A 26320-nucleotide genomic window follows, 5' to 3' on the forward strand; every position below is an offset into this window, starting at 1 on the left:
ACCTAACTGTTAATGTCTATTTTTCCACTTCCCTTACTTGCATTCATCTCAGAAAGGTTCCCATATGCTCTGCTTAGTCAATCATCATTTCTTAATTACTCTGTTACAGCAGACAAAGTGTTCTACGCATTTCCACATCTGCTAGGGAGGAGACATAAGCCTACCTGGCACTAAAGTTCTCTCCTTGATAACTGGGTGCTCCATTCTTTTAAGTGCCCCTGTCTCCAGTGCATCAGAACTCTGAAAAGGAAAGTTAAGACTTCAGAGGGGGTGTGTGACATCATACCCCCGGGTATTCATGGGTATTTTTCTTGTCTCCCTCAGGTGGGTGCAAATGGAGTCACATCATAAAACCAAAGCATCACATTTATCATGTCCTCACTGACTGGTATCCACTTGACCATGATGCTTTTGGCTAAGCAAAGGTGTTTAATAATTCTGAGAAGTGCCATCAGTGGCTGGTAGGGCACTTTTTTTTTTTTAGCACCTAACACAATTGCCTTAGGTATTGAAAAAAATGTTTATTTTAAAACCAAGGGGACTCAAGAAAGGTTGCACAAATGGCTCTCTAGCAACTAACACCTCCTGAAGTGTCTTGAATCAAAAAGGCTCACTATTTTTTTTTAAAAAAAAAGGAAACTGGACAAAGAATATTGGAGCTGCCTGAAGAGAGAATAGGATGAGGACCTGATGGTCTCTGGAGTTCAACCTATGGAGAATAGTCTGCCCTGCAAGGGCAGTTCTTTACGGCACAAATACACAGACGGGCTTCAGGACCCAAAAATGAATAGTGAAGCCTCTTTTAGCAAAGAAGAAAATGTGGGCAGCATGAGGAATATCAGAAATTGTGTCAGCCCCGCATTTAGGCAGAATGTCACTACAGCCCTGTACTCATCACAGGGTTTTATAGGAGGTCTGGGATTACCAATTTACCATGATCTGCACCTTGCCCCATGTAAGGCAGGCTGCTGTTATGCCGCTGTAAATCCCCTGCAGTCACTATATAGAGAGCAACTGGTGGCTACCTGGACCAATGTGCAACAATTAATTCCTGAAACTAAGAGGGTAGGATACAACAGGTCTGGGGGGCAAAGGGGCACCAGTGGCATAAGGACAGCAGGAGAGCCCTGCTGGCTGAGGCCAAGGCCCCTCTAGTCCAGCACCCTCTTCTCACAGGGGCCAGCCAGATGCCTCTGGGAAGTCTACAAGCAGGGGCTCAGTGCAACAGCACTCTCCCGTACTGTTAACACAACTGGTATTCACTAGCAATACGTTTATTGCTTAGTCCAAAGGCCATTGCAGAACAGAATGGTATACAAAGCATTAAGACATTAAAATACTTATATACAATGTCAAAAATCATAATTAAAATTGATGAAATATATGATTGTTTAGATTAAATATAGATAACATATGATAAAATAAAATGGAACTTGCAAAACAGGTAAACATTGCTATAACAAAGTAAAATAACATTTAATATGTCAGAGCATTTTCTGCGCTCATATCTCTGAATCTCTATGACACTTTACAGAGATAGAATTCAGTAACTTTTCCCTGCAAAAGCGGTGATCATCTGGAACACATACTGATTTCTTGTTTGTAACAGAAAGCCCAGCTTCCCTTTTACACTTCAATATTTCATTTATTTAGGAAAGGCTCTAAGTAACTTTCTCTAATGCTGGTATATAACCAACACTCAAGTATGTAGTAAGCCAAGTCCTCCAGAACTGGGTCTCAAGCAAACGGTGTTCAGAGGTTTACTGCCTTTGACATCCTACTGGTTATCCATTGCGCGAGAGGCACAGCAATGGAAAACCCCCCCCCAATAATAATTTTTTTTAAAGTATTTAAATGATTTGACATTTATGTCATGCAGACCTCAAAGTGGTTTCCATAAAAAAATTACATCAACAACAACAAAACATGCATATTTGGTACAATCAAACGAACTAAACATTTCCAAGTTGCATTGACTTCAACAGGAGAGATGTAAGCCCTTGCTTAGCTTTCTGACTGAAATCAATGGCCTTCATAGTGCTTAACCATTGCTGGGCCATGCTCATTGTCTTTCTAAGGCCAAAGATGGCAGTGGTTAAACTCCACCTAAGGCTAAATGCCAACATGAGACCAGTAGGTCTACAAATGCTGCAAGGGGAAGTTGAAAAGAACTTTGAAAAAAGAGGGTAAAAACATTGAGGTGCCTATGGGGGGTGGAACAGCCTCCACCCACCCAGTGCGCTGGGTCTTCTTCAGAGCTGGGGTTCTTGGGGATACAGCTCCACCTTGACTGATGGACTGATAACAGGCAAGAGACACTCCCCACGCTTTCTCCACTGCTCCATCTTTATTTAGTTATTAATAAAATTTCCGTGTCACTTAATATAAAAAGGAATCTCTAAGCTGTTTACAAAATATAATAAAAATCCATATAAACGCATATAAAAATACAGCAATCAAACAAAACTGTATAAAAACTAAATAAAAACAATTAAAACTGAGCAATACAAAAAGAAAAAAAAGGCTTTGAGAGCCTTTAAAGCTGGATACTGCTCTTTGCCTCTCGAAGCGGGGGGCATTCCAAAGGGTTGGTGCCACCACCAAGAAGACCCCTTCCATGTTGTCACCAAGTGACAATCCACTAGCTGCAAAATGACCACCAAACGTTTCTCAGCCCATCTCACCACTCACTTGGTCTGTAGTGGGGGGGGGGTTGTTTGCTAGGTACCCTGCATTCCAAGTTGCTTGAGGCTTTCCATGTCAACAACACAACCTTGGACCTAGCTCAGTAGTTACTAGGCAGCTGGTGCAGACCTTTAAAAACTGGTGTAATAAGTGCAAAGCTGGGCCCCCACTAGTACCCTAGCTGCATTTTGCAGCTTCCAAATCAGACACTAGGGTAGCCCAGCATAAAGTACATTACAGTAATCTACAAATGAGGTTACCAATGTACAGACCACTGTGGCAAAGCTATCACTGTCCAGGAACGGTTGCAGATGATGAACCAGCCAAGGTTGGTAATCGGTGCTAATAGCTACTGAGGTCACCTGGGCGTCCAGTGACAGTGCTGGACCTTCAAACTGCAATTCCATCAAGGTCACAGCCTACTTCCCAGATCTAGGAACTGTTCGTCCTTAAGGTCTCCATCTTGTCAGGATTCATTTGTTGAATATTGGACCTCATCCAATGCAGGCACTGATTTAGGACATGCACAACCTCTCCTGATTCAGATGTTACAGAGAAAAAGAGCTGGGTGTCAAGAGCACAGTAGTGGCTCCAAAACTCCTAATGCCTGACCCTGACAGCTTCATATACATGTTAAATAGCATTGAGGACAAAATCATGCCTTGTGGCCAGGATGGGAGGTAGAGGCACAGTCACCTAATGCTATTCTCTGAAACTGACCTTGTAAAGTAGGAGCACCCACCCACAACTCATGGAGACAGTCCAGGAGGAAACCATGGTCAGTGGTATCAAAAGCTGCTGAGAGATCAACAAAAATTAACAAGATTACACTTCATCCTACATTTCTCTCCCAAGGGTTATCCTTCAGGATGACCAAGGCGCATTCATGTCCCAAGAGCAATCCTGAATCAAGATACTTATAATGGGCTTGCTTACTACTTATGTACTGTTTATGTAGATGGACGCCGGGTGCTATATACAACCTTCAGAAAAGACCATATATGCCTGCCAGGGCAACAGCCATAATCGCTGCAATCAAGTGGCAGGCGGGGGGGACGGGACCAAACAAAAACTACCACAAGTCAGGTAATATCCATTGATAAGTTCAGTTTGAAGCATTATGAAAAGAAGAAACGGGCCCTGAAGAATTAGTGATCCTTTAAACGCAGCAGGACCTACTTTCTTTCCGCCCCCAAAAACTCTAAGACACACCAAACAGAGCCTGGTTCAAAACAATGTCAGCGGGTGGAGGTCCCAATTACCTTCTGTTCCAGTTACTATGGGTAAGGATCCCAACCAATGCCCTGATTTGGGGGGAGGGAGCGGGAATCTGTTGTTGCCATTCATCGTAAACAACTGGAAGCCAAAACCCTTACAGCAGATCATCCAGCAACGTATCAGTAGATCCTGATTGAACTTTTGCCCACCCTGGTGTACAGCAAGCAGACAGACAGTCTTCTGCAGTGTAGTGAAGTGTGGACTGAAGAAGGAAGGGGGGAGGAAGGGCCACCGTTTTCTGGGAGGCTTACAGCTGCATGGGGACGCTTTGCATGCAGAAGGTCTCCCTAGATTCAATCCCAGTTTTGAAAAAAAGGAATTAGGTAGCAGGTGATATGAAGAACCTTCTGCTTGAGACCCTGAAGACTCAGAGTGCATAAGCCCAATGCTATTCTAGATGGACAGTCTGCCCTGGTAGAAGACATCTTCTGGTCTTCTCCATGCACAACTACAACAGAGTACCTGAAGTTCCCACGCCCCGAGGGATGGGGGAGAAATTTGATTCAGTCTGAATCAAATTCAGTTTCCTAGGCGAACCTACCAAATTTGCAGTGTCAGAAACAACACACAACCTGAAATATCACCAACCTTTGAAAATCACACTTTTCCAAATTTTGTGTTGCAGTTCTCCAGCCGCATAATGTGTACAAAAGCACATATAGCAGGAGGAAAAGTGTGCATAAAAATGAAAAAAATGAAAAAGAATTGTATTAGAGAAATCTGCTTTGTATACAAGACAAAATTACATACAAAAATGTTTATTAGTAGAAATTCTCACTAAGATGCTGATAGATTTTCATGAGATTTTTTTCTTTAAAAAATCCTACATATGGCTGAAGAAGTGAGAACTTAAGATTGCAAAAATGAGAAACAGGCCGAACTGAAATGCACAGATTCATCCATCCCAAATCATGTGCTCATATAGGAGGGTACAGGATCCAAACCCCTTCAGACAAGTTGGAACGTCACATTTTAAAAATAATCAAGCTCCCAGTTTCAGCTTTGAGGGTGACTAAGTTGGAAAAGGGAACCGGGGGAGGGAGTGGGCTCTGACTCCACAAGGGTCTCTTCCCCCTAAGAGCAGCCACGTTGCTCACAAAGAGACCTCAGCAGCATTCGGGAACGTCTGCGGTTGAAGGTCAGTGCCCCTGCTGACTGTGGGATCGCCTTGTCTTTGGAAAGCAGTCAACCCATCACAGCCTTAATGGGACTGATGATTAGTGAGGTACCGAGGGAAAAATTAGATTAGCAAAACAAATGAAAATCATTTAGGAAGCGGGGTTATTCACGGTGGAAGGCTGCTTGCTATATCTAGGCAGGCAGGCAACAATTTGACTTCCATCCAGGAGGAGAAGAGAGCCGGTCTGAAATACATTAGAGTGGTGGAAGGCTGGGAATTACAGCCACTTAACCCTGTCATTCAGCAAACATTAGTGAATTATGAGTGTGCTACATGTTGGGTTATGCATTTGCAAAATGCCCAACGGCCTCCGATATGTCAGCTAAAAATATGCTTGTGAGCCTGTGCCGTCAACAAATGATTTTTTTTATTATTATGACAGACACTATACCACTCCCCCCCCCTGCCGCTACCAAAATAATCAAAAATAAGTTCTCTTTCCCCTTGCAACTTCTCAAAATAAAACCAGAACCAGGAGTCAAGATTTCCTTCTCCTGTCAAATTATCTTCGATAAGAAAGAAAGGCAATTATGACCCTTTCCTGATGCCATAAACATTTATGGTGGATTACAATGGCTTTGAACTGCTTTTTGAACTGCTCTTGCTGTGGAACCTGAGCTGGGGGGGGATTTGTTGGAGGAAGGGAGCAGGGAGAATTCTCTCCTCTCGCTCTCTCTTTTGGCTAATAGCTGTGAAGCAGAGTTTGCCACAACAGCAAAAGTAGGATGCAAAATTATCCAAAGCCTGCTTTCGATTAGTTCAGCTGTAGGCAGGACAGCAAACTTCCAGTTCTGCAGCATTTCCCCTCTGAAGAATTTTTGCACCTTTTGTTGAATAAAAAAATGCCCTCTCCAAATTGGTTTTTCACAGGGGGGGTGAAGGGGGAGCACATCAGGTGGTGCAGCCTCCCAGGGGAGCAACCGGGAGCGCAGCCCTCAAAGCTGCAGGATGATCTGCCTTCTTCAGCGCAACAGTAACTGGGGGGCGAGTTGGGAGGAGGAGCCACTGACACCCACCCAGCAGTCAATCACACAAGCGGCAGCATGTGGAAAAGTGCAGGTGGAGCTGAGCACCACAGCCTGGTCCCACAGAACACACACATTGGTGACAGGTGCTTAACATGGACCTATGTGGAAATTATTGTCGTGGGCTTATTGTTTTTTAGCTGTTGAAAGAAAGAAAGAAAGATAATCTGGAAACCAGGCTAAATTTCTGGCTTTTCCACAAAGTTCCAAGGGTAGACAACATGGCTCCCAGACCTGGTGAACCTGTCAATGAGGGAACCATGGCAACCACCAATACAAACGGATCTTCTTCTCCAGGCACCAGTATGCCATCCTCAGCCAGAACTCTTCCACCTGACAGCTTAGAGCAGCCTTTCCCAACCAGTGTGCCTCCAGATGTTGTTGGACCACAACTCCCATCTTTCCTTACAATTGGCAATGCTGGCTGAGGCTGATGGGAGTTGTGATCCAACAACATCTGGAGGCACACTGGTTGGGAAAGGCTGGCTTAGAGGCTGAGTGGCAATGGCTGATGGACTTGGGATTTTCGGGGAAGGTTTTGGAAACGCTCTTGGCCTTCAGGCATCACTCAACGAACAAAATGTAGTCTTCAACCTGACGGGTGTTTCTGTCATGGTACTCTAAGAATTCAATTAACCCACTTTCCAGAAAGGTACGAGACATGCTGTGGTTCCTTCAGTAGGGTTTGGATAAGGACTTGAATGCAGTCACTTTGAAACGCCAAGCTGCAGCACTTAGCAGCATTTTTTCCAGCTGGGGGGGTGTCCCTCCATGTCATCCCATCCTTTGCATAAATGCTTTCTAAAGGAGGTTGCACTAGTGTCTCCTCAGAGAGTATGCAGATTTCCCACGTGGAACCTAAATTGGGTTCTATCTGCGTTAACTAGTTCTCCATTTGAACCTCTAGCCAACTCTCCACTTCATTTTCTCACCTTTAAAATGGTTTCCATTACATCAGTGCGCCGGGTTTCGGAGTTGGGGGAATTGTCTTTGGATCCACAGCTATGCGTGTTTCACCAAGATTCTATGGCCGGATCCAGCCTTTTTGCCTAAGATGAATTCTGTTTTCCATAGGTCCCAGGAAGTGGCCTTGCCTTCTTTCTCTCCTGCACCTTCTTGCGCTCAAGAGTGTAGATGGCATTCTTTGGAGGGCTCTTCATTTTGTAGTTGGATCGTACGCTGGAATTTCGGCGTTCTGAGGCCCTGTTCGTGGCTTTCTCGGGGCCCTCAAAAGGTTAACCATTCAGCTGGTTAAGGGCAGCCATTGTGCAGGCCTATCAAGCCTTGGGCGAGGAGCCGCCCACCAGGCTATGGCTCATTCTCTAAGATGGGCAGCTGCCTCAGCAGCGTTCAAGGGTGGTTTTGCCATCGCAGGTATTTGTAGGGCGGCCAGCTGGGCCTCTCCACCCACTTTCATCAAGCGCCACAAAAGATATTCATACTCCTCAGCTGACGCTGTATTTGGTAGGAAGGGGCTCCAGAAGGTGCTGCAGCACTAGAATGGGCCAGAGGAAGCCCTCCCTAAGGGCTGTTCACTGCTCTGCTATATCCCTACTAAGGAATGTCCTCCAGCCCTATCTAGCAAAAGCAGATTTTTTTAAAACCGTGAATTTCAATTTGTAGATAGGGCTGGAGGACATTCCACCATCTCTCCTTCCTCTGAAGTGACCTTCTGGAGCAGGGGGGTTGGGGCTTAGGGCTTCTGCCAGTGTCATACATTGTCACACAATGTTTAGTTTTCTCTGTGGGCCACATCTTAGGCTGTGTTCTTCGTTTTGTGTGTTCCTGTTTTTCTCTATTCCCAGTTGTTTGTAAGCGCTCAAGGTCCCTTGGAATGGACAACGGCGATGTCTTTGCTCTGACAGCTCGGTCTGGAGGGCAGGAAGACTCCTCCCCGTGGAGAGGAGGCAAACAGATTAAAAGACCCTGCCTGTCAAGGCCAGTAGGAGGAGTCATCCCTACTCAGGAATGTCCTCCAGCCCTATCTAAGGTAAGAAAAAATTCCATTTTTCAGCTAGTGATTTGTGGTTGGAACTAAGCAGGTAGGGTCTCAAACACACATAAGACAAGACAACAGCACTGGACTCGTGTACTTGTTAATGTTTTTGTCTAGGGAAAAGATAATATAGTTCCCACCCAGAGAGGAATACAGTAGGAGGAAAAAATTGAAATCAACTTTTAAAAAGTTTTCTTTTAGGTAGAAAAATTACCCAACCCCAGCAAAGACGTCCCTCGTTACTGAATTATTGCTGAGCTCACCGTCTTGCCTCATGTTTCCTAACTGGAGAACAAAAGAAATTATCTCCAACTGCATTAAGTGTGTTAAATAGTTTCTGCTACACTTCCTTGTTAATCTGCAGCTCTCTCACACACACACACACACACACACACACACACAGAGTTGCCTCTGCTGTTGGAATAAATATATCTCTCCCCTATCAAGCCCACTCATGGTAGCTGTTTGGCAGTGGAAACCGAAACCAGCATTTATTAATTATGAACTTAAGTGCCTCCTTTCCTGGATATTTTCAAGGGCCTCCTTATTATTAATAAAAATAATAAAACAGAGTGTGCTTATTAAAGATCATTCGTTATACAGCGTATTGATTACAGGGGGGAGGAAAAAATGCACAGATTAAAAATGCACACATTATACTTGCCGCCCTTGCACGGCATTAATTTTAAAAGCTGTAATTCAGGCTGATTATTACCCGAAGGATCTTTCATTTTAGTTTTTTAAAAAATAGATACTTTTCAATTCTACTCCCTTCTTCCCCAAAAAGCTTACACATATGGAGAAAATCAAATCACTGCCTTCTCTAATGGCCTAACCAACAATTGACTCCTACAAGCACGGTAAACAAACATGGTCAGAGCGAATCTACTCTTCCACTTCTTCTAAATAATGGACTGCCTTCAAGTTGATCCCGACTTATGGCGACCCTATGAAGAGGGTTTTCATGGTAAGCGGTATTCAGAGGGGGTTCACCATTGCCTCCCTCTGAGGCTGAGAGGCAGGGACTGGCCCAAGGTCACCCAGTGAACTTTATGGTCGTGAGGGGATTCAAACCCTGGTCTCCCAGGTCGTAGTCCAACACCTTAACCACTACACCACACTGCATGGGTCAAGCCATGAGGCGGCTCTCTCCTCTAAACAACAAGCTTTTATTTCCAACTATTTGATCAGGGCAGTCCAGAATTTTGAACTGGCACTTGCAGGTGCATTCACACATTTCAGGCTTGGTCAGTTGGTCCCAAACCATTTCCCCAAATTCATAGGTAAATACTGGAAACTGCTTGGAATTGTTGATCACATGCTGAATATGAGCCAACAGTGGCATGTGGCTGCAAAAAAGGCAAATGCTCACAGCATCTGTCCACTTAACCCAGCGTTGTCTTCTCTGACTGCCAGAACCACCCCAAGATCTTAGACAGAGAGACCTTTCCCATCACCGGCTATCTGAGATTATTTTAACTGCATATGCTGGGGATTGAACCTGGCGCCTTCCACATTCAAGGCAGGCACTCCACCACTGCAGCCATTGGGGACCTGTGCTTCCCCTGGTGTGCAACCACCTAAAGATAAAGGGACCCTCCAGACTGCTGGTTTTTTGCATGTTATCACATTATTGCCGACTTGAGGAGCACTCTTGCCCTACAGTGCCACAAAAGCGGGACAACTTAAGAATTTCAGCAGGACGGTACAGGACGTGCACTGATTGGAAGCAAAGCAGCATGTCCGCCTCAAAACCATTTGCAGGCGCAAACAGTACTCAAAGTGGATCATTTATACCTGCCCCATCATGAACACAAATCATCACGACTGCGCAATGAAAAGGACATCTGGAGGGGCCCAGAGCCTATCTTTCATAAGACTTCCACTTCTCATACATGGTCTGGTGGAGCTCTTTATATTTCCAAGTGGAAATGTGCATCGTCCTTAACGTACTATGCTGTGTGTAGAAGAGACTTAAAAGGGTCACATAATTTCCTTCAGAGCTCAAATTAAACTGCAGAAAAATAAGCTCTGGGTCAAAATTAGGGATGAGAGGATTTCCCCTCCTCTGTAGATATGGCTTACTGAGGAGAACGACTAAAATCGAGCCTGGAATTGGATCATGTGGCTTGCTAGCCAATATTTGAACCAAGGGGATGGGGTGGGCAGTTGCATCCTCATCGTCCCTTATAGGGAAGGGCTGTAGCTCAGTGGTAGAGAACCTACCTTACATGCAGAGGGTCCCAGGTTCAATCCCCGGCATCTCCAGAAGAGCCACTGCCAGTCAGTGCAGACAATACTAAGCTGAATGAGCCAATGGGTCTGATTTAGTATAAGGCACTGCTCCTAAGCTTTTTATGTTTGCGTTTGCACCATTTTATCAATGAAAGGTACAGCAACCTTGCTGTGACTGGATGTGTAAATGCATCAAGCATACACGCCCTCCTAGACACTGGGGAATGAAATAAAAAATACAGTTAAAAGAAGGACTCTTGAGGCAATCATACAGATGATACACACCAAGATGGTTTGTTTAGGGTTTTTTTGCCAGGGTTTTTATCAACATACATGGGCATTTTATTAAGAGAAGGAGAAAATCATGGAGGAACTTAAAGAGATGATATCTGGGGCAAACCGGGTGCAAAACTGTGGAAATTTTTTAAAAAATGAACCAATAAGGATTCCCAATACAACGTGCCAAGGTCTGAGGGGAAATTCAGATGAAGAAATGTTGGAGGCAACTCTGTTTAAGAACGTGCCTCCCCCTCACTCCTGAGTCCAAAGATCAACCTTCCCCACTTAACCCTCATGCAGCCTCAGCAAAAAAAATCACACTGGCTGACTTTGGGGTATATTTGGACCCCAATGCGATTTCCAATGGAAGGACGAGGTCACTTTGTCCCCCAGAGATCTTTTTACTTTTTTATTTTTTTGGTCACCACAAGTGTGCTTGACTCTGCCAAAACACCTTGAGCCAAAAAACACTTAGAATTTTTCTGAGCAGTATATGTCGGCCCCTTCTCTATACATATTAAGTAAACTGGTATTTTTGGACCCCTGTGGGTTATTTGTTCTTCCAGAATGAAAACGGTAGCTGGTAACTGGCTGAAATTTGGGGATATTGTACAGGTGACAGTTTGTGACAATCTCCTAGAAGGATGACCCTCTAGGTCTACTCATGTGTAAATTACACATTTACTCCCTGCTGGGAGGAAGGGCGGGATATAAATCAAATAATAAATAAATAAATAAATTTACACAATAAAAGCCAGAATTTTGCCCCCAGGGCTTTTTGCTGGGGTATTTTGGCCCTCACTGGCATTTTTGTTTCCAGAAAGAAACTGGTAAATGGTAAGTGTCTGAAATTTGGGGACGCTGTACAGATTAAAATTTGTGACAATGTTCTAGGAGGACATTCCTGTAGGTCTACTTATGTGTAAATGACACAATGAAAAGTGTACCTGGGGCCAAAAAGTGACCCACAAGTCTGCATGAGGGTTAAGAGCCAAAAAGAGCTACAGCTTGTTACAACCACCACCACCTGATACAATCATGTGACAGTCTTAAGCATAACTACTTATTATTATTTATTTCATTAATTTATATCGTACCCTTCCTCCCAAAAGGATCCTAAAGCAGCAAATAAAAAAACTAAAAGTACTCTAAAATATCTTAAAAACAAGAGTTTAAAACATATTAAAAGAAAATATATTTAAAATCATATTAAAACATAACATCTTTTGAAACATTAAAGCAAAACATTCTAAAAACTTTTTTTTTTTAAAAAAAGCATTAAAAACATATTAAAAAGCAATTCCAACACAGACGCAGACTGGGATAAGGTCTCTACTTAAAGGCTTGTTGAAAGAGGAAGGTCTTCAGTAGGTGCCCAAACGGTAACAGAGATGGTTCCTGTCTAATACTAAGGGGAGGGATTTCCAAAGGGGAAGTGCCAGTACATTAAAGGTCTGCTTCCTATGTTGTACAGCATAAGATGGTATCGACTAGGTGTATAAGAGGTAAGATGATCTTTCAGGTATCCTGGTCCCAAGCTGTACAGCAAAGCCAGAACGTTGAACTTGAAGCCACCTTTGCCAATCTGGTGCCTTCCAGATGTTGTTGGACTACAACTCCCACCATGCTGTCTGGGGCTGACAGGAGTTGTAGTTGAGCACCAAGCTGACAAAGCAAGCCTGTTCAGTCAAGGTAAGGGCTGCTGATAATAAAGGCTGTGGTCCTCTGCTATATTTTAAAGCGGGAGTAAGGCAATGAGCAAAATGTCACTACTAGGGATGGGCGATTCCCAACAGTTTCTCTCAGTTTCTCATTATCCCAATCTTAAATTTTGTTCTCCACATTTCCACTTCAGTTTGCCATTTTAAAAAGGAAAACAGCATCCTCATAGATATTCATCAGCATATTGCATACACATTTTTGCAAACAAACTTTCCCCAATGCATTTTTGTATGTCATCTTCATGAACATGTGTTTTTATGTGCACTTTATCCTAGTATATACATTTTTTTGTACACATACTTGACTGGAGAACTGCACTGCAAAACTGGGAGAAGTGTGAATTTTGAAAGATGGCAGCATTTTGGTTTCCATATTGTAAGTAGGTTCACTTTTCAATGCAAGCAGAATCAAATCACCACAACCACCAATCTGTAGTCACTACTGTGTAAACCATACCTGGGACTGGGCTGTATGAGAAATCTTGGTCTCCCAGCAAAAATATAGCAGACGCTGGTAAGTAAAGGCTGTCTTATCCTCGGAACAAATTCGGGGATCAAAGCACTCTGAACACCCATCACCAGGCCACAAGTGACTGGAAAGAGTAGAGGACATGGGCAGGACACAAACACAGCTGGAAAGCAGAAGTACTGGAGCCAGCCTGAAGAGACAAGGTCTGATCACTGGGGCTCACCAGCCCATTTAAACCACCTGAGCCCTGGTCTCCAACAGATGTGTTGGGACCCACAAGAGGATTGCATCCTGTCCTAAGGTGGGTCACACCACAGGCCTCACTGCCACTTTGTTTATTTTAAAAAAATCTATTTTATTCTATCCACCCTGCATATGTAGCATTCTTCAAAGCGTCTTATGAAGCAACAGAAGGTTTAGACATTAAAAATCACTAAAACTACCATAAAGCAACATGACAATGAAACACAGGATAGCAGTGTCTGTTTGACACAGCAACCTTCAGAGGTTAAAAGTCTTAACTGCCCATCTAAAGGTCACCAGAGATGGAATCTAGCATTTGGGGGGGGGCATTCCATGCCCACTTGCATGATAAAAATAACCCTCTCCTCATTGCGGAGCCCCCAGCATCAGTGGTTTCTTCTCAAAATGGGGGGGAGGTAATGAGCAGGGTGCCACAAGGCTCGGTCCTGGGCTCAGTGACCTTCAAGATTTTTATTAGTGACTTGGATGAGGCGGTGCAGGGAATGCTTATCAGATTTGCAGATGATACAAAATTGGGAGGGATAGCTAATACCCTGGAAAACAGAAACAAAATTTGAAGTGATCTTGATGCGCTGGAGCACTGGGTTGAAAACAACAGGATGAAATTTGACAGGGACAAATGCAAAATTCTACACCTAGGGAAAGGAAAACAAAGGCACAGTTATAAGATGGGGGATACTTGGCTCAGCAATATTACATGTGAGAAGGATCTTGGAATTGTTGTTGATCACATGCTGAATATGAGCCAACAGTGTGATGTGGCTGCAAAAAAGTCAAATGCTATTTTAGGCTGCATTAATGGAAGTAGTTTCCAAATCACATGAAGTACTAGATGAAGCGTCTTGAGTACTGCATCCAGTTCTGGACACCGCACTTTAAGAAGGATGCTGACAAACTGGTCCAGAAGAGGGCAACAAGAATGATCAGGGGACTAGAACAAAGCCCTATGAGGAGAAACTGAAAGAACTGGGCATGTTTAGGCTTGAAAAGAGAAGACTGAAGGGAGATATGATAGCATTCTGCAAAAAGGTTGCCACACAGAGGAGGGCCAGGATCTCTTCTCAGTCATTCCAGCGTGCAGGATATAGAATAACGGGCTCAAGTTACAGGAAGCCAGATTTCAACTAAACATCAGGAAAAACTACCTAACTGTTAGAGCAGTATGAGAATGGAACCAATAACCTAGGGAGGTGGTGGGCTCTCCAACATCAGAGGCATTCAAGAGGCAGATGGATAGCTGCCTGTTGGGGATGCTTTAATTTGGATTCCTGCATTGAGTCGGGGGTTGGACCCAATGGCCTTATAGGCCCCTTCCAAAGCTACTATTCTATGATTCTATTAACATCTAGTACTGCATGGTATACTGCCTTTGACTATGGAGGCCCAATAGATACCTCTCCTCCCTGAATTTGCTTACAATACATTTTTATTATGCCAGTTTTGGCTTCTTTAGTCTATCTATATATAGGATGCACTAGGACTCGTCCTCATTTTTTTAAAAAGCTGCAGAAAGGGGTCGTTCCCAGACGCTTTGCTTCCTGCAAAGTGGAGTTTGAATTCAGAGCCCCCACTGGGTCAAGCTCCCTCCCCGAAGTGTTGTCTGACACTTGAGTCTGTTTCCTACCACAGTTCCTTTCACTGCCAAGGAAACAAAAGCTTTTACAGTCCTACATGAAAAATTGCTCTCTGGGAGGCAATTTCTGGGGCAGCCTCTCTTGAAAAGGAAGCACTTATTCAAGCTTTTTACTGAGGGGGGGGGCAAGTTTCCAAGAGGCCTTGGCTTTGTTTGCTTTTTTTCTCTCTTCTAGCAACAGCTGCTGGGCTAGACAGACACACACACCCTTGATATGATGCCATGAATCCACTTGCGGATGCTTTGTCGTGTTGTCATCTATCCTCATAAAACAGTCAGAATCAGCTTTTCCACAAACACACAATCTAGAGGTGGGGGGGGGGGAGCCTAAGGCCCTCAGCATCAGAAAGACTCCCCATTAAGCATCAACAGTGTCCCTTGCATTGGGGCAGGCAACTAAAGATTCAGAACAAACCTGGCAGTGGGGAGATCCAGGAGCTCTCCTCAGGCTCTTTATAACCTTTAACATACCCATTCTCTCCGCCACTGTGTGAGGTTATGTTCCCACTGCCACCCTCAAACTGAGGCCATTTGCCCATTATGAGTAATTAGCACTTATATGGAGCTTTCCAGTGCTCAAAGCATTTCGCTGGCATTCTCTGGTGCAAATCCTTATTTATTTGTTTCCCCCAAAGACCTCAAGGAGTACATGGTTGTTCTCCTCCTCATTTAATCCCCACAACAATCCTGTGAGGTAGAGTAAGCTGAGACTGAGTGACTGGCCTAAGGCCACCCAGTGAGCTTCATGGTTGAGTGAGGTCTCTGAGGTCCTAGTCCAACACTCTAGCCACAACACCACAGTGGTGCTGTGTACAACAACCCTGGAAGGTAGGTCAGTGTTATTATTCCAATTATGCAGATGGGGTGCCAAGGTGGACAGAAAATGGCTTCCCTAAGCCCTCTGGTGAGTTTGTGACAGGTGAGATTTCCCCAATCATAGTTCAGTCTCTTGACCACTACGCAACAGCAGTTTTGCAGAGAATGTTGCCTGGAGTATCCAATAACCTCCCCAACAGGACACACTGGAGCAGTGCACACACCATAAATTTAAATCATGTTTCCTCCCCATGCACCCCCCCAAAAAAACCTTGGGAAGTGTAGTTTACCCCGCACAGAGCTACCATTCCCAGCACCCTCATAGACTACAGTTCCCAAGATTCTTTGCAGGGGTGGGGGGTGTTAAATGTACGGAGTGCGTGGTGCAGCCACATTCAGTCATACAGATAGTCCAAATAGGAGACACACACAAATACCCACATTCCATTAGCCCACAGATATGTTTCTGAAAGCCCCATGCAAGCTTTTGAGAAGGAAGGAATGCAGAGGTGCCAAATTGTTGGCTCAATCCCTCCCCTTTCCCTTCAGCCCTGCAGTTCTCTGTGTAATGGTCAATTCTGGAAGGTATTCCAGCCTGTTTTCCCCTTTGCAAAACAACACCTTGGTCTGCCAACCTAAAGCACAGAGGCTGCTGTTAATTTGCCTTTTTAAAGCGTGGTGCATTTTCCATGGCATCTTGTAAATTTGCTACTGTGTGAAAGGAAAGCCATCTGTAAAGGCCAGAAGGAGACTTTCCTCTTGTGTTGTTAGACACAGTGCTGTAAACAGATCCCTTTTTATGTCGCAAAGCTGTCTGTGTCAGATCCTCGCAGACTTTGTTTCCAGGATATTGTGGCAATAGCACCATAAGGACGCTCTCTAACTCACTGGCTCCGAGGGGATAATAAAAAAGTAAATTACCAAAATAAAACACTTTAAAATGCAGATGCAATATTCTGCATATTGTATGTGCAATATACATAGATGCAACATACCCACAGTCTTTTGATATTGCACAGTGGCTAAGAGTACAAACTGTGAAGACCACAGATTGAATCTTGGCTCTGCCAATGAATTAGGAAGAAATGACACAGAAATGGACAGAGAGGGGTAGGATGGACCGGGGGGGGGGGAGAAGCCCCATTACCAGTAGGAGAGCCAGGAAATGGGTTCATAGTAGGAGATGGACAGTGTCACTGTGCAATCAGAAGAAAAAGAGCAGGTGACATTGCAAAACAGGTATGTGGTATTGCTCCAAGGCACTGAGGGAAATTTAAGTGGCGCCCCACCAGCTTTCCGGCTCTAACCCAGAGCACTTTCTGCTGCCACCACTGACATAGGAGGAGGCACAGAGGGTACCTTGGCAAGAGCCCCTTCAAATCTGGCCCTGCCAAGGAGACACCCCCTGGAGCAGCCTTCGCCAATCTGGCGCCCTCCAGCTTATTCATTCATTCATTCATTCATTCATTCATTCCATTTATATACTGCCCCACAGCCGAAGCTGTCTGGGCAGTTTACAGCAATTAAAAACATTAAAAACAAATATACAAATTTTAAAACTCAAAAAACAATTTAACCGGAGTTGTAGTCCAAAACCACAGGAGGACACCAGGTTGGCAAAACTTTCCGTACAGTCCTGCCCTGAACAGGGAGTCAGGGCAAGAGGAGGAGCCTGTTTGGCACCACCCTGCCCCTCCACTAGAGGCCACAGCAAATCACTGCAGACACTGAGAGTGAAACAATTGCTAGTCTGCTGAACATTGATATTTAAGGAGAGACCTGAGCAATCTTAAAGGCCCTTTGTGCTGCCACAGGTTCAGCCACACACCAGCACAACCTAGTAAGCATCGCAGGAACAGTTATAAGAGTATAAGAAGAGCCTGGCTGCTGGATCAGGCCAGTGGTCCATCTAGTCTTACTGCGACCTCTCCCCTCTGCAAGGGTGGGGGATCCATTAAGATGGTCCGCCCCCAGAGACTAATGATTCCTGAGGATTTTCAGAGGGCTCTGGGGAGTTTTCCGGCTGATAAGGCTGGCGCTCCTGTCGAAGCCCTGGTGGAACTGTGGAATGCAGAAATGACCCGGGCAGTTGACATGATCGCCCCTGTGCACCCTCTCCTGTGTAGAGTTCATGCAGCTCCATGGTATACTTTGGAGCTGAGAGCGATGAAACAGCATAGGAGACGGCTTGAGTGCAGATGGGGGCGAACTCCTGATGGATGCAATCATGCACTGGTAAGTGCCTATACTAAGTTGTATTTAGGGGCAGTGAGGGCAGCAAAAAAGCAATATTTTGCTGCCACTATTAAATCATCTATCTGCCATCCAGCGGAGCTTTTTAAAATTGTCCAAGGGCTACTGCATTCTGGCCCTACGGACATGGTGGAGTCATCTCAGGCACTCTGCAATGAATTTGCTAGGCACTTCCAGGACAAAATCTCTTGCATCCGCCAGGACTTGGACTCCAATGTTATAGCAGTTGAATCGAATGAGGTGTCCAGAGCACAGCCTTGTCCCGATTCCTTGGATGAGTTTCAGTTGGTACAGCTTGAGGATGTTGACAAGGTGCTTGGACTGGTGCGTGCAACCACTTCTAGGTTGGATCCTTGCCCTTCTTGGCTAATAAAAGCTAGCAGGACCGGAACAGCTGGCTGGGCCAGGGAAGTGATTAATGCCTCATTGCTTGAGGGAATGGTCCCCGGCCACCTGAAAGAGGTGGCAGTAAGACCACTTCTGAAGAAACCGTCCCTGGACCCAGAAAATTTTAACAATTATAGGCCGGTAGCTAATGTCCCATTCTTGGGCAAGGTCCTGGAACGAGTGGTTGCCAGCCAGCTCCAGACACTCTTGGATGAAACTGATTATCTGGATCCATTTCAGTCGGGCTTTAGACCCGGTTTTGGCACAGAGACAGCCTTGGTCGCCCTGTACGATGACCTTTGTCGGGAGACAGACAGGGGGAGTGTGACCCTGCTGATCCTCCTTGACCTCTCAGCGGCTTTCGATACCATTAACCATGGTATCCTTCTGGGACAACTCACTGATCTAGGAGTAGGCGGTACTGCTTGGCAGTGGTTCCGCTCCTACTTGGCGGGCCATCTCCAGAGGGTAGTGCTTGGGGAGCATTGCTCGGCACCCTGGGACCTCCAGGATGGAGTTCCGCAGGGGTCAGTTCTGTCCCCCATGCTCTTTAATATCTATATGAAGCCGCTGGGTGCGGTCATCAGGAGCTTTGGAGTGCATTGCCATCAGTATGCTGATGACACGCAGCTCTATTTCTCCTTTTCATCTTGTTCAGGTGAGTCTGTCGACGTGCTGAACCGATGCCTGGCTGCGACACTGGACTGGATGAGAGCTAACAAACTGAGGCTTAATCCAGACAAGACTGAGATGCTGCTGGTGGGTGGTGGATGTTCGACCTGTTCTGGATGGGGTTGCACTCCCCCTGAAGGAGCAGGTTAGTAGTTTGGGAGTCCTTCTGGAATCATCCCTGTCACTCGAGGCTCAGTTGCTTTTTACCAACTCCGGCTGGTGGCCCAACTACGCCCCTATCTGGACAAGGAGAACCTCACTTCAGTAGTTCATGCGCTGGTAACCTCGAAACTAGATTACTGCAATGCACTCTACGTGGGGCTGCCTTTGAAGACGGTTCGGAAACTGCAGCTTGTGCAGAATGCAGCAGCCAGACTGTTAACGGGGACCAGACGGTCCAACCATATAACACCTGTTCTGACCTGCTTGCATTGGCTGCCTATACGTTTCCGGGCCCGGTTCAAAGTGCTGGTTCTAACCTACAAAGCCCTACACGGCACAGGACCACAATACCTGTTGGAACGCCTCCCCCGATATGAACCTGCCCGTACACTCCGCTCATCAACGAAGACCCTCCTCCGAGTGCCTACCCATAGGGAAGCTCGGAGAGCAGCAACACGAAAAAGGGCTTTTTCAGTGGTGGCCCCCGAACTGTGGAACAACCACCCTGAGGAAATACGCCTGGCGCCAACATTACTATCTTTTCGGCGCCAGGTTAAAACTTTCCTCTTCACCCAGGCATTTTAATTAGTTAGTATATGTTGGAACTGTTTTAATCTTAACGTTTTTAAATTTTAATGTTTTATATTGTCATATGTATTTTGTATTTCTGATGCTGTTCTTGTTCTTGTAAACCGCCCAGAGAGCTTCGGCTATGGGGCGGTCTATAAGTTTAATGAAATGAAATAAATAAATAAATAGTCCAGCATCCTGTTCTCACAGTGGCCATCCAGATGTCCCAATGGGAAGCATGCAAGCAGGACCTAAAAGCAGCAGCACTATCCCCACCTACAATTCCCAGCAACTGGAATTCAACCTGTGTTCAGGCCTCCGACAATGAAGACAGAACATAGCCATCACAGCTAGCAGCCACTGTTAGCCTTGCCCTCTGTGATTTGGTTTAGCCTCTTTCAAAGCCATCCAAGTAGTTTGACCATCACAACCTCAACGTCACCTCAGCCATCAATATAATATGGTGGCTGAAAAGTACTGAGCAGCATTAGACCTGTCCCTTGGCCACAGGATGTAGCTATATCAGTACAGTCCACTCTGCACCATCACCCCATGCAGGATGCAAGTTAAAAGGATCTTTGGCAGAAAGCTAGGAAAAGACCATGCTCTGCTGAAGACCTTGGAGTGTGGATGCCCATCAGACTAGATGAGGTTGGACAAGATGAACCTATGATCCAATTCTGTATGAGGCACTTCACATGTACATTATCGCAGTAAACCTTCGAACAACCCCATAAGGTTAAGCCAAAGCTTATACCCCAATACTGCAGATCTGTGGGAAGGCTGAGACGAATTCTGGCATAACAAATCCTTGCCACACTCAAGACAAAATCAGTACTCTGGAGAAATGTTGCTTCTGTTCTCCACTTCCCCCGTCAACCCTTTGCTTTCATAATGCATAACTCAACTTGGTGCAACATCTGCTTTTCCGTAATGAGCTATCATGCTTATCCTTGGAAAATTATGCCCATTAATACTCTTCACCTGTCTATCCATGGGAAGAAGAAGAAGAAAAAGCCCAGCCCTTTATTTACTAGCAAGCCTAAATTTTAGGTATTCTTTTATAATAAGGCAGGATTATCCAACAGCAGCCAAAATAATGCAGCAGATGGACTGTTAGACTGGCTAGAGAGACCAAGCTCAGACACCCATTTTACTGGGTGATCTTGTGCAGTTCACCTCAAGTCCCCAATTATGTTTACATGATAGATTTCCAGTGGTCTAGGAATCTTTCGCAGTCATTCTTTTATATAAATATTTCTTCATACTATGTCCCAGTAAGTATTTGATTTCACATTATGGTTGTACATTATTACTACCTCTACATTTTAAGTGTGCCCTTCTTCCTTTGGGGGGTCATGGTCTCCCTCTGATGTTTTCATCCTGAGGGGCAGATTAGGCTGAGCGATGGTGGGTAACCCATAGTCACCCAGTAAACTTTATAGCGTATTTCCATTTTAAAAAATTAATTAAAACGATTTACAGGGCAAAGTTTATTAAGTAGATCCACACAATACATTTAAAGCACATCCAACTCGCAGTTAAAGCACATGACTTCCTCTCAAAAATCCTGGGAAGTGTAGTTTCCCCCTCACAGTTATAGTTCCCATCACTCTTAACAAACTACAGTTCCCATAATTCTGTGATGGGATTCATGTGCTTCAAATGTATGTTGAATGTGCTTTAAATGAATGGTGTGGATCTGCCCTAGTATGCTATGCATTCATTAGTGAACTGAAAAGAACAATTTTAAAATATACTGTTTTAAACAGGGAAAGGGCTGTAGACTATTGCTGGAATCCTGCAGAAACAATGCTAGTCCATGTGATCAGTACTGAGCTAGATGGTATCAAAATAGTCCAAGTCATTATAAAGTAGATTCCTTTGTTCCTAAAAGTGGAAAGAGACACAAGGGCCACAGTGACTCTAAAATGTATTTTATGTGTTTTATTTACAACATTTATATACCACTTTATTGTAAAAAATATCAAAGCAGCTAACAGAAGGAATTAAAACAATAAAATTGGCAAAAACAGTTAAAGACAGGTATTTAAAAACATCTGAAATAATAAAACCAACTATGAGTTAAAAACAGATAAAAACACAATAGCTTCTACCTGCCTGGGGTAGGCTTGCCTAAACAAAAATGTTTTTAGCAGGTGCTGAAAAGAGTACGATGAAGGTGTCTGCCTAATGTCAATAGGCAGGGAGTTCCAAAGTGTAGGTGCTGCCACACTAAAGGACTGATTTCTTACAAGAGCAGAACAAGTACTGTGTGGCACCCATAACACGGAAAGCACACCTTGAACTTGGCCTGGCAGCAAATCGGCAACCAGTACAGAGGTATTATGCGCTGATAGCGTCTCACTCTTGTCAGCAATTCTGGCACAGCATTCTGCACTAACTGCAGCCCCCTAGTCAGGTTGTGCTGCATGGGGATTTCTGTGACCTTGGCTGACTGGCTGCCAGGATTTTTTTAGTTTTGGTTTTTGGTTAGGAATTCTGACTGGTTGTGGGATGCTGAGTTTTCTGCCTTACTCATAGGAATCTTGTTGTGGTTGGTATGGTTTTGCATTTAGGAAATCACTGTCTTTTGTTTTTCTTTTTCTGTTTGCATTTCATTTGCCTTTAACCTCACTCCCTTTGCAGAGGATCCCTAGTCAAACTTTACCAACAGCACAATCCAAACCATATCTACTCAGAAGTAAGTCCTATTGAATTCTATGAGGTTTAGTAAGTGTGTTTAGAATTGCAGCCTTCAGGGGCATCCAACTTTACTTCTGAATGCTGCCATCTAACAACACTAGGCTCCTTTCTTCTTACAATGGCCTTCTGGTCTGGCCTGGCCTGAAGGCACTTAAACCCTTTTTGCAGAGCTTGGAAAAGTTACTTTTTTTGAACTACAACTCCCGTCAGCCCCAGTCAGCATGGCCACTGGATTGGGCTGATGGGAGTTGTAGTTCAAAAAAGGTAACTTTTCCAAGCTCTGCCTTTTTGCCGAAAGGAAGTAAACTAGATTAAATGTTCCCTACCCAGGCTCTATCTTTTAGCTAAGATTTCTATCTTAATTTCCAATCAGAGAAATGTTTTTGTTTGAACTATATGCTCCAAGCAACTGTGGTTGATGCTTATTGCATCATGCTTAAAGACATCACTTGGGCCTGCCCCGGTGACATCATTTGGGCCCACCCCTGTGACATCACTAGGGCCCACCCCTGAAATCTGAGCTTTTGGGATGCTTCTGACCTGGAAACCCTAGGTGAAGCAGTGTAATTATTTAAGTTGGAGAAATCTTGCATTAAAATGCAATAGTGCTCAAGTGAAAAATGCTTTCACTTATACTGACAGTATAGTGTAAGTTAAAAGCAAAGGGCAATCAAAATGGTAGCAGCAGGTACAGCAGTAAGCCACAGAGGTAAAAAAAAACATGACAAAAACTAATCCCACAGAAGAAGAATGTGGGAAGATTAGGACACAACTAAAATATGAAAGGGCATACTTGCAGCATAGCAAGGAGGAGGGTAACATGGCCACTTATGCACATGCATCTGATGTACAACCAATCAAACAAATAGTAAATGCACCTATCAGCCTTCTCACTTTTAAAGCACCCCCAAAAACTAAAAGAATCCTGGAAATTATAGTTTGTAAATGGTGCTGGGAACTGTAGCTCTTTGAGAGATTAACTACAGGGGGTTTGGGTGTGTGTGTGTATGAAGTGAACACTATGAATGCACAAGTCACCAATGCATGATCTGCCTGGGCTTTCAAAAAGTAACACTAGAGAGCAGCCCAGATTATCATCCAAACTAACTTGTCTCAACTGAAGTGGGAATCTTGGTCCATTTTCTAATTGATTTGGTTGCAAGCAAACTCAGAGACATCAGTCTTCCTTTAATTTACACAACTTAGCTGTCCTGGCCTTTCCTGCCCTGACACGCCTGGGGAAAATTGCAAATGGGAGTGGAGGGGGACGAGAGATTCCCCACCCCACCCCCCAGCGATGATCAGACAGACAGGCTAGTTATCCAGCTGCCCTCGCTAGTGAGAGATCCGGCGCTTCCGGCCAGCCCACGCACGGCGGGCTAATTGACATGACATATTGACTGGCACTCTTCCGGGGAACGGGCAGGAAGGACGGCACATACCATTCCAGCTTGGCAATAATTACTGATTAAAAACTAGTTAAAAGGCAATGAAGACTGAAGCGTACATTAAACCAAACGACCCTCATCTATAGCAAAGCCACAGATAGATTGGTGCGATTATGAAATCATCGCTTAAAATGTCTACAAACATTAATGGCTGTTTGAATTTCCTAGAGATTTATGGGGAGACAGAGAGAGAGAGGCTAATTTCACCTGGCTGCTACGCTTGCTTCCTGGGCTGCCACCGCCACAGCCCTCGATGCAAAAACCTACAGCCTTTGTTTATATGCATGTCTTGAATCCCCAGGACTGCAAAATACACCTTCTATTTTTAAGCCTGCATAATTAAATCCTTTGCTTCATTGTTTCGTAAATGGAAAATGACACCAGTAGCAAAATTAATAACTTTAGAGATATACCAGGAAGCCAGACTGCTCTGTGCTTCTTGCCACAAGAGAAATGTTCATTAATGCTGAGGGTATAATAAGCTGCTTCTCCCTCCAAGTCCCTCACCTCCCTCCCAATTTCCCCATAATGTAGGAAGTTTTAGTGTTTGTGTGTATAGTATCTGGCTAATTTGGGGTCATTATCTCAGCAGTCACTTTGGGGCACCTCAGTGCCTTGATTTCAGACAAGCATTCAATCTTTTCTTGTCCTCCAATTTAAAACACAGCAGTGAGCAACACCTAAAGAGCCCTCCTGTACCAGTGTATGCAATCAAATTTAGTCGAAATCAACATGCCAAATGGTTCAGCCAGACAGGCTAGAACAAAGACTCATTGGCTTCCATGTGGCTTCCGCTTGGCACACGTGGGGCCAGCCCCAGTGCAGGAGTAACTCCTCACCAAACCAGATCAAGGTAACTAAGAAGCTGCGAGGTTTGGTGGCTTGGAGGTCGAACTATAAGCTAGCAGCCCAAATCTCGCTTTTTAAATGGTGATTTGAGAGATTTCACTCCCTATTTCTCATGTCCCCTTAGTCTTATTCAGACAGCAGTCATGCTGAGACTGAATGCGTGGAGGGGGTCATGGGATTGCACCCGTTATCCCTGAGCCCCCCTCCTCTGGCATTCAGCTGAGCAGAGACTAGATGCACCACACAGGTTCTCCATGCACAGTTGGGGATGTTGTGTTTTTGCACTTCTGCTCCCCCTCCCCCACCTACCACACACTCAAGTGAACTTGTTGAAAGGCCTACTGTTGCACTATATTAAATGGGGGTTTAAAAACTTTTGCTACTGCTTTTGATTAACCACACATTGCCATGTCAGCCAAAGCTGGATAAACTGTGTTTAATCTCAACTATGGTTAGTGGAAACAAGCCAAGTTCAAACCATAGTTTATGAATGTGGCTTGTTTCCACTAACCATAGTTAACCAAAACGTCTGTTAATTTAAAAGCAGTAGTGAAAGCTTCCAATCTACTCCTAACAGACATAGCAGAGGAGGAGGGAGGGAGAGTGCAAGCCCAGGAGGAAACAAAGTTCATCCTTGTAACTCTCAATCACGGTTTAACAAAACGTCTAAATATGATCTGTCTCTAGCTGCAACCATAAAGTCAATGAGGTGGCCTTCAGCAAGCCATTATTTCCCAGGCTCAGAACCACCCACCTCCCAAATCTGTTAATACCTGGATAATAATACTGAAGGATAGCACAAAAGACTACCACCACCATGGTGGTTTATATACCATTATTCATAAAAAATAATCACAGAGCAGTTTAAAATACAAGGAATAGACTACTACTACTAATAATAATACAACAACAACAACAACAAAAGAATAGAACAGTATAGGATGAAAATGACAAAAAAGGCTTAAAGTCTTGAAAGCATAGAAAAGATTTTGCCTGCTGCCTAAATGATTATTATTAATGTGTTCATTCATTTCAGTTTCTAACTCGGATGGACATTAGGGCAGGTAACAGTTCCAAAAACAAAAACACAGAATACAAGACCCATTTAAGAAGTTTGGCTAAAGAATTAGTATAAATTAAATAAATATAAATGGAATCATAATAACGCATTCGAACGGATTTGAAATAAAAAGCCTGCTTAACACCAGGAAGGCCTCACTGTTTATCATATTTTTTGTTGTTGTACCACAGCATTTTGTTATACCACTCTTCCAGCAACGACATTGAGGTAAAACAAAAAGGCAGTAACCAGGAGAGGCCTTGTGGAACCCTTTTAGGGAACTACTGACACCTCGTGCCCTGCTACCTGGCCTTCCATGGGTTGCTCCCGGATGCCATTTTGAGGCTGCTTCTGAAGTGAGCGAGTCCAGCCAACCAATGGCCTTCTTGGCCTGCTCCTTCCCTGCTCAGGTCAGGGAAGGGAAAGGAAGTCTGCCTGCAATTTTAAACCGAGACTGCTATGTTCCTTGCCACAAAAGGGAGAGGAGAAGCCATTTTGTCACGTGGCTTGCAGCACAGGGATATGCCTCCCCCAGAAATGTGAGTGGAGGGGGCTTGTTCCACATGGAGAAAAATCATCTTGCCGTTCGGCTTGTGCCTCTTCAGTGCCCCACTCGCGAGACCAGAAGTGCA

At 44.5% G+C, this 26320-nt stretch overlaps 1 long non-coding RNA gene across 2 annotated transcripts in view; it reads right to left on the reverse strand.

Annotated features, from left to right (window-relative positions):
• Nucleotides 1–26320, reverse strand: part of LOC133374382 (uncharacterized) — a 165038-nt gene that overhangs the window by 4199 nt on the left and 134519 nt on the right. For both annotated transcript variants that reach the window (XR_009759880.1, XR_009759879.1), the window contains exon 2: nt 165–240. This is a non-coding gene — a long non-coding RNA (uncharacterized LOC133374382). The remainder of the gene's footprint in view (nt 1–164; nt 241–26320) is intronic.

Source organism: Rhineura floridana, chromosome 21 (assembly GCF_030035675.1).
Source record: "Rhineura floridana isolate rRhiFlo1 chromosome 21, rRhiFlo1.hap2, whole genome shotgun sequence".
NCBI classification, from domain to species: Eukaryota; Metazoa; Chordata; class Lepidosauria; order Squamata; family Rhineuridae; genus Rhineura; species Rhineura floridana.